The 12,150-nt window shown below is 52.6% G+C and overlaps 1 non-coding gene across 1 annotated transcript; it reads left to right on the forward strand.

Moving 5' to 3' along the window:
• Positions 1-5,761: 5,761 nt before the first annotated feature.
• On the forward strand, positions 5,762-5,834 carry TRNAF-GAA. The gene has a single exon. It is a non-coding gene; the product is annotated as a tRNA-Phe (tRNA).
• Positions 5,835-12,150: the final 6,316 nt, after the last annotated feature.

Raw genomic sequence — 12,150 nt, forward strand, 5'->3', positions numbered from 1 at the left:
ACATGGCCCACTGGCGTTGAACTATTTAATTTCCTCTTGTAGCAAACACACTGCTGTTACAACATATGCTGAGCACAAATGGTTAAATTTTAACAAGTCCCTGAAGGACTGGTACTTGCTTAGCCAGGGCTTCCTTTTCTAACTGGAAATCCTGTCTCAAGGCCTGCAACTTGCCCTGGCGCAGGTTTGAGTTGCCGCCTGGTTCATGATCCATGCTCTTAATTGCTCAATTCTAGTTATCAAGTACACAGCTCGTCCCTTTTGTCCAACTACTCTATTGCCCAGTCCTGCTACGACTGGGGGCAGATCCACCTGCCACCCTTCCGGTCAACCAGGGTGGAGAGAAAAATGCTAAACCCCTCTCCAGTTCTCAGACTTACTGCAGCTGAGAGTAGGCTCACCTTTAATCATGCAATCCTCAACATATAATACCAACAGTACCAAACAAAAGAAACACAAAACAAAGGTAAAACAGATAGATGGTGTAAATTCTATAGGGCTCCCCTATTCTCAATTGCTCAACAAACTGTGACAAATCTGTTACCAATTTATCTACTGCAGGACGTTGGGGAAACACACCATATAATCAAATTTTAAAGCTTAATTAAAAATAATAAAACAACAATGAAGAGTGTTGGGAACGCTCCCACATTACGCAGGAAGACCATGAATACTTTAACCCTTAAGCCACTTTAATACTCACACATGTCCAAACTGGCCACGTCTGTATAACGTTCAGAGAAGGGAAATAGGCAGACGGGAGATTATCCTGTATACAGCTTGTCCAGAATTTCCAACATGCTTCTTCTTTTGGGAGAGCTGTTTTTGACACCCTGGAATCTCCTGCAGTGTCTCTTTCAGAGAGTCCAGTTCAGATTCCAGCCCGTGGCTTCTCCAGTTTCACCAAGTCAGGCTGAATTTCAAATTAACCCGTTCCTAGACAAATTGCTCACACTGTGTCAGAGGCTTTTCTTTGGTGATTAAAAGCTCCTTTGAGATATATGATCTTATCTAGATTGAAGGTACCTTCTAATGGGCATTGTTTAGATAGATTTTCACGCGTGTAAAGATTCCAATTCTCTAAATACCTGCAGGTTTTAGGACCATAATGTACGTACATGTAACATGCTGGGGTACCCTTAGGGGGTGAGGTGGAATATTTAGACTGTCCCTCCCCCATTTTCCACACACACACACACACACACACACACCAAGGCCATTATTTCCTATTACCACGATGCATCATATCTTGCTGCACAGTCAATAAATTCAGATGGCGTGAGCCCAAGAGAGACAGACGTCCCCACGGACAGTCTTCCTCCCAGTGTGGCTCTGGGGCATATGCTGGGGGATTTTTACAAGAGCTCTCCATACAGCTTTAAACATACAGCTCCAAAAGCTACCCGGTTCCAGAAATCTTCTTTCAATCTTTAAGTATTAGAGACAATGGGGCGTCCCCCAGACACTTACTGCCAACTTGTCCCATTTTGTAAGGGGACTCTAACCCCCACCTCCCGCGTCAAGCGCTCACTTACCTCTCCAGGGGACTCGAACACCTGGACTGGGACTCAAACCCAGGCTGGGACTCTAACCCAGACTACTTGGATCCTGTGCAAACCTGGACTGGGACTCTAACCCAGACCTAAGTTGTCAGGGACTCTAACCCCGACAATCTGCACTGGGACTCTAACCCAGGCAACCTTAACCCTACTCAACGGGTAGGTGGATGTTGCTGGATTTCTACGAGCTTCAGCTGGTTCACAGAACTCGCCTTATCGCCGACGCAGAGATCAGATTACCAGGCAAGGCTCCTCTAAATCAAAGGATGCGCGCTGCGTTGCCTCAGAGTCTGATCCCCCGCCGGAGAGTCAGACAAAGTCCCGGCGGAGTCGCCAAAGATGTCGGGGACTCGAACCCCAACAGCGAAGTTCGTTGTCTGACCGCAGAGAGAGACAGGCAACACCAGCAAGGTCCGATCAAAAGTTCTTTATTGACAAGTGCACGTATCAGTAAAGAACAGCTCGTATCCGAAAAGAACCAGCCCCCCCCTTTACAGCTCAGTATTAGCTTATATAGACAGTTTTATTACGTCATAGATCATTCACTAGAGCAATCCACCCCCTTTGTCTAACAACTAGAAATTAGACACCTTTTAATATATACGCATGCCTAGTCTCTACAATATTGAATTGTTAATATCTCAACAAGCGCCAAAGGTTAGGAATGTGAGGGAGTTAAAAACACACCGAACACTAAACCAAGGAGTAAGTCAGAACTGTGAGATGCTTGTGTTTCTTATCGGTCCTTCAAACACTGTGTCTTAACACAACACAGCTGGCATCAGCCCCCTCACTTATCTTGCTCTTTCCCAGGGCTTTGTGAGACAATTCTGCCTGTCAGTATTTCACTCTGGGTTTTCCCAGAAACCTCTGCTAGCCTGATTTTAGTCAGGTTGGCACAACTGGTTTTGTGCTACATCTTTATTCAGGCCTAACAGTTGCAAATCACTTTAGCATTGAGTGCAATGAAATGTTATTCTCCTTCCTGTACGAGTGAAGAGCAGCGGAACGTACCTAGGCCGTCCTGACGGAGGGGTGGCTGGGGGAGGAATCGCTTTCATTGGACTGCAGAGAAGTGATTGAGGACGTCACCCTAACCCAGTGGTCCCCAAACATTTCACACTGCGCCCTCGTACCCATGGCTGTGGCCCTTCGGAAGCCGCGGTCGAGAACCGGGGCTGGGAGTGGGGCCATTGCTTGCTGGGGAGAGGGGTGCGGACAGGGGTAAGGGGGTCGAGGCCGGGCTGGGAGCCAGGGGCCCAGGCTGAGGGTGGGGTTGGGGAAGAGCTGGGACAGAGTGGGGCTGAGTGGGGCTCCCTCCCTGCCCTCCATGGGGGCTGGCTCAGGCCCTGAGGTGCCCCCATCAATCTTCCTCTGTGTCCCCCTAGGAGTCACGCCCCACATTTTGGGGACCATTGACCCCTACTCACTAAGCAGGGGCTAGTGATGCCAAAGCCCAGGGACAGGGAACTTTGCCAGAGTGGAGCCTGTAGGTCACATGCTGGGGGGCTGTGACGGGCACACAGGCTCCGTGCTCTGGAACAGCTCTGAGTCAAACCCAGGCAGGAGCCTCATTCATCAGTGTGACTCCCCCAGGGGACGCTCTCACTGGGGGAAGTCTCCTTGGCTTCAGCACCTCCTGGGACTGACCTTGGACCTTTCAGCCCCCCTGTTCCACACCAGGGCTTCGTGCAGTGAGTCCACCTGAATCGGACACCTCGAAAAGCCTCACCCCCCCCCCCGAAGGGGAGTCCTGCACCCCCAACTTCCACAGTCACCAGTGACTCTCAGCCAGCGCTGTACAACAGAAGGTTCGTTAGGGGTCTGGAATCCAGCCTGGGAAAGTTCTGTGTTCGCACAGGAAGCAGGAAGATTCAGCAACGTCCATTTTGGGGAGACCCCGAACTCAGAGCCTGGACTCTCCCCTCGAATCCCCAACCCAGCAGACTCCTTGCTCCCAACAGCCCGACTCAGCCAGGCCCTTTGCCCCTCATCTGTCCTTTGTTCTGTTTCCCTGGCAACCTGCTCACCTGGCCTCCAGCTCGTTCTTTGTTCTCCGACTCCTCCCGGCCAGCTGGCCTCTTGCAGCAGGTGCGCCCCGGCCATCGGTTGCTAGGAGACAGAATTTGTGGCTATTGTCTGGGCCCAGGCAGCTCGACAGCAGCCACACCTGCCCTTTGGGGGTCTCTGCCAAGATTTAACCCCCTTGTCCCACCACCGAGATCACTGGTCCCAAAACACTTCAGGGTCATGCCCCCCACCCTGTCCATGCTCCCCCCGGGGCGTGGCTGGGAGTGGGGCCGCAGCTAAGGGGGAAGGGACACAGACAGGGGTAAGGGGGCTGAGGCAGGGGCCAGAGCTGGAGCCAAGAGTGGAGCTGGGTGGCTCCTCCTCCCCGCCCCATGGGGGCTGGCCCGGGCCCAGCTGCATCCCCCTGAATGTTACTCCATCCCCCTGGCAGGGTGCACCCCACATTTTGGACCTTTAACCTCGATAATCGTGCAACAAATAGGGGAAACTGAGGTACACACAAGCTGCAAACAAAACATCCAGAAAATCCCCACTTCGTCACAGGGGTGTCAGTGGGGTCGGAGCTGGGCAGCAGCACAGGAAAGTGGGGAGGTTAAACTGCAAAACATCCCCCTGTGTTCCCGCAAAAGCCTCTCGTTTATCCCCTAACCCCCTCCCCATGAAAATCTCCACCCCTGCCCTGGCCCACAGAGACCCCCCTCACTCCAATGCAGATTTCTAACGTTTCTTACTTGTCCTTGGCCTTCCACAAACATTGTTCCCATCAAAATGATCCAGGGCTTTTACAATGAGAATGAGAAAACAAACTAAATCAAACCCAAAGAAACCGCTATCGACCTCCCCACCACACACAGTTTGGGTCTGAATTTTTCTACTGAAATGTTGAGGCAATAAAACTCTCACTGCTCTTGTCCAGAAACAAACCTAACCCCCCCATGCAGTACCTGGGGCATCTATGTCTGACCCACCAAGGCTTCAGCTTCTTTGGGGAGATTTCCAGCTGCCCAGTCCTGCTGCTATTCCAGGGGAGCAATTCCTGGCTCCTGTCAGCATTTATCTCAGCCCCGTTCTGGGCATCACAGGTTTCTCCGGGAAAGGGCAGCGAGTGGTTCTAGGGCCCAGTGATCCTTCTCCAAACCGAGCTAGAACCTGGGACTCCTTCCCCTTCCCCAGGCTGTGGGCGGGGAGGCATTTCACAGAGCTCTCAGAGCTATAGCCCGTGGCTAAGGAGAGAGAAAAAGCCTCCTATCCCCCTCTGCTCTGGGGGCTGGGTTTCCTCCTGAAGCCTCTGCCCCCCACCTAGTGCCCTAAGGCGCATCCCTGACCCTTGCTGCTGCTCCTTGCTATAGACTGTGAAAGGAGCAGAGGCAGCGCAGGAGCCTTCTGGGAACGCAGATCTGAGGCTTTGGGGAGACACATTGAGACATCAGAGCGCTGCAAACCCTGCAGCCACCCCCTCAATCCGGGGCCTGTTCCAGCCCTGAGTCTGGGCTACCGCGATCCCTCCCCCAGAGCAGGGCGCCCGCAGATTACAGCCTGGAAATAGGCGTGTGAGACTAACTCCTGCTTTCCCTGACAGGGCCTCCCCTAGACCAAGTGGCGTCCCAGGCAAGACGTGTCTTCGGAACCCCCCCAACCCCGCTCCATATGTTAAACCATTGAATACCTTATTTTTATTGCATTTGTAGCTCATTTCATGATTTTGATGCACAGTTTGGATGCATGATTTTCTCTATCATATAAGACAATAAATTTTCATGCTAGGATGTGTAAATCTGCATTTATTCATGCCATATATAAGCAAATTAAAAAATCATTTATTTTAAGCATATAGAAACTTTTAATTTTGACAGTAACTGAAAAGTACTAACATCTAGCAATGGAACTGTCACCAGCACAGGGTGGGCCGGTATTAAATAGTGTTACAGTCGGAGACAGACAGCGTTAGGATGTTAACCCCAGGCCCTTTGTTCAAAGGTCGCTTCTCTCGCCTTTCCCCCATGAACTGAAGCGCAGCATTTGAGAGATCCAGAGACTAGTTGATGACGTTCCCAAGGGCTAAAATAGCAAGCGATGTCCATCTTGCATTGGCCATTGTTGACTGGAGAGATGGTTTATGGAGAATAAACTTCAAGGTGAGAAGTAACAGCCCAAAAAGGGCCCCTGCAAGTGCTGAAGTAGCTCAGTTGGGAGAGCATTAGACTGAAGATCTAAAAGTCCCTGGTTCAATCCCAGGCTTCAGCAGACTGTTTCATCCCTCTTCATGCAGCAGTGGGCTCTTTCCTGGAAGCACAGCACTGCCTCTACCCAATGCAAGACCCTCATTTTGGGCTTCACAGCAGGAAAAGGCAGCATTGGCTTCTGCACCCAGTTGGCCCACGGGACCTTTCTTTCTTCTCTTGCTGCTTCTCAGCAAGGGGAAGAAAAACAAACTCCCCTTCAAGCTAGAGTCACAAAGGTGATGTAAGGACGACTTCCTGATCCCTGGCTCAAGTCCTCTGTTCTTCCAGCTGACCCATCAAGGAGCTGCTGCCAGTTTCTCCAGGTTCGCCCATCAGTGTGTGCCAGGGTGAGCACCACCAAAGTGCAGGGAATTTGAGGGCAGGGCAGGGCAGTGCACTGTAATGGAGTTTCTGTAGTGTAGTGGTTCTCACATTTGCCTAACTTGCATTAAGCCGGCTAGGCAGAACTGACACCAACTTGTCTGGGATGTTCGCCAGAAGCAGAGCACAAGTTTGAAATACGGGCAGCATAGAACCAATACTTATAACGTCAACTACAAAAATGATACACATCTAGAGATAGCATCATTATCAGCCAATCAGAACCTCTCCATAGACCCCTTACACGACAACCTTTCGACAATATTGGCTGCAAATATAGAACCGTGGTCGCAGCAGTGATCTATACAGTTACAGATTATGTCAATAACGTCACAGGAGGTGACACGGCATCAGTGAGACTGATACTGGAATACTGCCTCCAGTTTTGGTGTCCTCGTTTGAAAAAGATGTTGTGAAATTAGAGTTTGGGGCAGCGAAGAGCCACCAAATGTCCTGAGGGCTGGAGAAAAATGCCTTCTAGTGAGCTACTGAAAGAGCTCAACCTGCTTAGCTGATCAAAAGAAGATTGAAAGGTGACTTCACTGAAGTGTTGAAGTGCCTTAATGGAGAGAAAAGATTCGGTATTAAAGGGCTCTTGAATCAAGCAGAGACAGGCATAACAAGACCCAATGGCTGGAAGGTGAAAAGAGACAAATTAATATTACAACTAAGGCACAAATATTCAACAGTGAGGATGATTCACCACAGGAACAAGCTACCAAGGAAAGTGGTGGATTCGCCATCTCCTGATGTCATTTCATGAAGACTAGATGCCTTTCTGGAATGTGTTTGCCCCAAAAGTAGCTCTTGTGTCATACAGGAGGCCTGTGATATGCAGGGGGGGTCAGATTAGATGCTCTAATGGTCTCTTCTGGCCATAAAGTCGACTAATTTCTGAAAAACTGAGTGTAGCATTGGGAGCAGCGTCTGATGTTTCCCTGTCTAGCCGGCTTGCTGCCTAGAACGAACGCTCCTTGAGTGGGGTGATCCACAGGGAGTAGCTCAAACCTGCAAAGTGCCTGGCCAGGGGCAGGACATTGGCCCAGCAAGGGAGGGGTGTGGCAGTGACATCACAAAGGCCTTTTGCAGGACCTCAGCCTATTGGTCCAAGGTGGTGGGGAGGTGGTGACCTCACAGAGAGATGCTGACATCAGCCAGGCAGGACCGGGGCGAGGGGCCAGGGAAACCTGAGAGACCCCTGTGGCTTTGCTGCAGCAAGTCTCCTTCTCCAGGTCTCTCTTTGAGGACTGAGGGAGTATTCGGGTTCACGGACGTGAGCGCCAGGAGGAACCTCTTTCGAGTTTTCTCCTTCCCTTGTAGTGATTTTACTAGAAAACAGCCGTCCCTGTTTAGAAGGTAAGAGCCTCCTGGAGGTTTGAAACCTGTTCAGTCTGATCCATCTGGTGACAGGTCACTTCCCTTCTCTATACCTCAGGCTCCTCCCCATCTGCCCAATGGGAACAGGGAGAGTTCTCAAACTCTGGTCAGTTGTGAGCCTGGTTCTGACCGGGGTCACATGTCCTCTGACACAGGATCATGTGCAGAACATGGGAGCTCTGGCTTGTCCTAAATGCTGTAGACTGAGAGTTCCTGGAAAGGGCAGGGGGGAGGGAGCAAGAGGAGAAAGGCAGAGACATTGGAGATGAGGAATTGGGGGGAGAAGAAGGAGAGAACAGAGAGACAATAAATGATTGAAGCAGAACAGGTGTCCCAACTCCATCTTGCTCATCACAGGTGTTCAGAGAGACAGGTAGTTGCAGGTTTTCCAGTGTCAAGTCTGAACTTTGATTCTAACAATGTGCGCTGAAATATCAAGGGGATCTCCACATACCTGATCTCTTCCCCCCTCCCCTTTTTTAGTATTAATTTTTATTTTGAAGTGTTTGGCTTAACCGTGATCGTCTCTTTCCCCACCTGTATTGCAACTTGGGGGTTATGTTTATTGTGCCTCCCTTTTGTTCATGTCATTATAATTGTAACAGCAAAGGAACCTGCAGGAGCAAAAACCGACTCAAAACTTCATTTCCCCATCGTGCCGGAACATCCTACAAACAGCTCACACAGCTGGAATCATAACACGCAAGGCCAGGGGATGGGAGATGCAGGTTTCCAAGTGTTCTGTCTTTCTCAGATGACACATTCCAGCCCCTTGTGTGCCTCCATCCTGTATGACCTGCTGGACTTTGACACATTTATTGTTTCATTCTATAGATAATGTGATTGTAACACAATGTGACTGAAATTAAACCACTTCCAGATGAGGAAACAACAGAAGAGAAAAGCCATTATTGCATTGGCTGGGAATCAAACCCAGATCAACTGCTTGGAAAGCACCTACGCACACCACTATACCACCAATGCACCTGGCAGGAGTAGCTTTCCTGCAGGCTCTGTGTGCTGGCAAAGGGGGTGACACATGACCATGGAGTTAGTGAACAGGGTGGATGGGGTGGAAGCTGCCTGACAGCTGGGAGCAGAGTTAGGATCCCAGAGTGACTGAAAGGGGGCAAAGGTGAAAACAGATCTCACTGGGAGCTGGCCCCACACCTGCCCCGCCCCTAGGAGAGGGGAACTGAAGCTCAACTTCAATCACAGAAAACTCTTCCCTGAGAAGGAAGGGGACAGCTTGTTTTAAAGACCAGGTTTGTGTTTGTTCCTGCTACATACGGAGGGGCTGGGTAGTGCTGATTCCAGCCCCCAGACTCTGGGAGGATAAGGAACAAATTCAGGCTGCCAGTGACCTGCAGGAGGGAGATGATCTTTTGACAGTGACGGATGCCTCGTCCTAAAGGCCTTTGTCTGCCCCCTTCCAGTGACTGTTTGGCACAGGAATGCAGCCCCCACTCCTGGGTCTCTCCTGGGGAAATAATGTTTCTGTGCAAAACACCAAAGCTTTTAACAGAAAGGAAGAAAAGGAAATGGCCACATGATGGGACTAGGACATAAGGAATGAAACACACATGGGCGGCGAGTTATATACCCACGTGGTGCCCGGGCACCAGCAATATTCAGAGCCCTGGGGCCCAGCTCCACCAAAGTTTGGGGCTGGGTCTCCCCTCCGGCCCCACCTGCCACCCCCCCGTGCTTCCCCCGAGTGTCCCCCGGACCCCCTTGCTGGCCCCATGCATGTCCCTGGGCCCCGGAGGGAGCAGAGCCTCCCTGCCTCTTCCATGCAGCTCCATGCTGCCTCCCTGCAGCAACTGCTGCCACAGGGTCCTAGTGCCCCCCCTTCCCAACTCACTGCCAGGGCAGACTGACTCTGAGCCTGCCCTTCCACCTCAGACCCTTCCCTTTTCCAGCGGGACCCTCCACCATCACAGCCCCCCCCCGCGCCGCAGTCACCACTCCTGCCCCATGCTGGGCAAGGAGACAGCCCCATCCCCCACCCCCAGTGAGGCTATAGTCAGGGGCAACAGCAGGGGAGGAGGTGCATGCAGCACCCCCCGGCACCCATCATGGGGGAGGCAAGGGAGATTCCTGGACCTGAGAAGGGCCCTAGGAGCACCTGCAGTGACAGTGGTGGGAGTGAGTGTGCTGCTGGGGGGGGGGGGGGGGGATGAGGGGTTCCTCCCCCAGAGCTTGCTGCTGCCAGCAGGGAAAGGGCTGGGGGGAGTCCTCCTTTCTGGCCCTTGTCCCGGAGCAGCCTGCCTGCACCCCAAACTCATCCCCAGCCCTGCCCCACCCCAGAGCCCACACCCCCAGTCAGAGCTTTCACCCCCCCACCACATCCTCAACCCTCTGCCCGAGCCCTGAGCCCCGAGCCTCTCCCACACCCCAAACCTCCCATCCCCAGTTCCAGCCAGAGTCCTCATCCCCCCGCACACCCCAACCCTCTGCCCCAGCCCTGAGCTCCTCCCACACCCCAAACCTCCCATCCCCAGTTCCAGCCAGAGTCCTCATCCCCCCGCACACCCCAACCTTCTGCCCCAGCCCTGAGCCCCCTCCAACACCACAAACCCCTCATCTCCAGCCCCAGATAGAGCCCTCACACACCCCTGCACCCCAACCCTCTGCCCTAGTCCTGAGCCCTCCCACACCCCAAACACCTTATCCCCATCCCAGACACAGCCCTCATCCCCCTGCACCCCAACCCTCTGCCCCAGCCCTGAGCTCCTCCCACACCCCAAACCTCCCATCCCCAGTCCCAGCCAGAGTCCTCATCCCCCCGCACACCCCAACCTTCTGCCCCAGCCCTGAGCCCCCTCCTGCATCATGAACCCCTCATCCCCAGCCCCACCACACAGCCATCACCCCACACCCCAACCCTCTGCTATAGCCCTGAGCCCCCTCCCACACCCCAAACACCTTATCCCCATCCCAGACACAGTCCTCATCCCCCTGCACCCTAACCCTCTGCCCCAGCCCTGAGCCTCTCCAACACCCCAACCCCCCCAGCCTCAGACAGAGCCCTCACCCCCCACACCCCTACCCTCTGCTCTAGCACTGAGCCTCTCCCACACCCCAAACCCATCATTCCCAGCCCCAGCCAGAGCCCTCATCCCCCTGCACCCTAACCGTCTGCCCCAACCCTGAGCCCCCTCCTGCATCATGAACCCCTCATCCCCAGCCCCACCACACAGCCATCACCCCACACCCCAACCCTCTGCTATAGCCCTGAGCCCCCTCCCACACCCCAAACCTCTCATCCCCAGCCACACCCCAAACTCCCTCCCAGAAACTTGGGCAGGTGGGGGGCGGAGTTTGGGCAGGTTCTGGGCACCAACAAAATTTCTACAAACCTACCGCCCATGGAAACACAAGATGCTTCTCCCGTGTGCATTGACTTTTCACCTTGTTTGTGGTGGTGTTGTATCCATGCTGGTCCCAGGGGTCCTCTGGGGCGCCGGGCATTGGCCACTTTCGGGAGAGTGGGCTAGATGAACTGGTCTGACTCAGTGTGGCTGTTCTTATGTTCTAACTGCTGGTTATGGAAGAGACGAACTTCCAGGCTAAACAGAACTGAAGAAGTGTGTGGGGTTAGCTCCACAGCTTGTCTCTTTCACCAACAGAGGTTGGTCCTCTGCAAGCTCTTACCCTCACCCGCCTTGTCTCTCTTGGACTCTGAAAAGTGTTTTCTCTCCACTCCCCTAGGAGAGACGTTAAGTTTCCCTTTGGGCAACTATCAGGCTGAAGCAATTGTATTGACTGTGACACTAGAATTGAAGATTTAATATTATAAATAAATGAGTCTAAACCTGAGGTTCTGGTTTTCACATTGGTTTTTCTAACTCCGTTCCCAGTTCTCTTCTAGAAAGGCCTCCAGGCTGCCTGCCCAGCCCAGCAAAAGTGGCCAGGAGAAAGCCCACACTGCTGCTCTTTCAGGTAGTTGAAGGCTGCTATCAAATCCCCCCTCTCTCCGTCAGTCCCCAGGCTGTGGCAGTGCATAGGATTCTTCCGTCCTAAGTGCAGGACTCTGCACTTCTCCTTGTTGAACCTCCTCAGATTTCTTTTGGCCCAATCCTCCAATTTGTCTAGGTCACTCTGGACCCAAACCCTGTCCTCCAGCGCTTGGATTCTTTACATGCTTTCACAGAGCAAAGAGCACATGTTCCATGATTTCATAGGGCAGAGTTTTGTGCTAACGGGAGCTTTCCCTGTGTGGATTTGACAGGTGGATCAACACAGAGACACATTGTGACCCTTCTCAGGGTGCTGAGAACTGTGAGTCTCCTTGTTGCCACCTGCCACAAGGAAGAGGGAGTTTTGCATTTGGCAGCTGGATGTTAGTGACCAAACTCACCAGCCTGCTGGAACTCAAGGACCCTCCTCTGAGCTACAGCAGCCACCTTAACCCTTGAGTTCCTTCAATGTGTCCCCCTCTGGGGTCCAGCCCGGATCACCAGATACCTGGTGAAATCCCAGATCCTCTCTTGCCCAAGTATCCCAGGTTACCAGTTTTACTGTGGACCATTGCTACTGTATCTCACACAGCACTTGAGTACAGTTATCGAACAAGC

Source organism: Mauremys mutica, chromosome 26 (genome assembly GCF_020497125.1).
Source record: "Mauremys mutica isolate MM-2020 ecotype Southern chromosome 26, ASM2049712v1, whole genome shotgun sequence".
Taxonomy (NCBI): Eukaryota; Metazoa; Chordata; order Testudines; family Geoemydidae; genus Mauremys; species Mauremys mutica.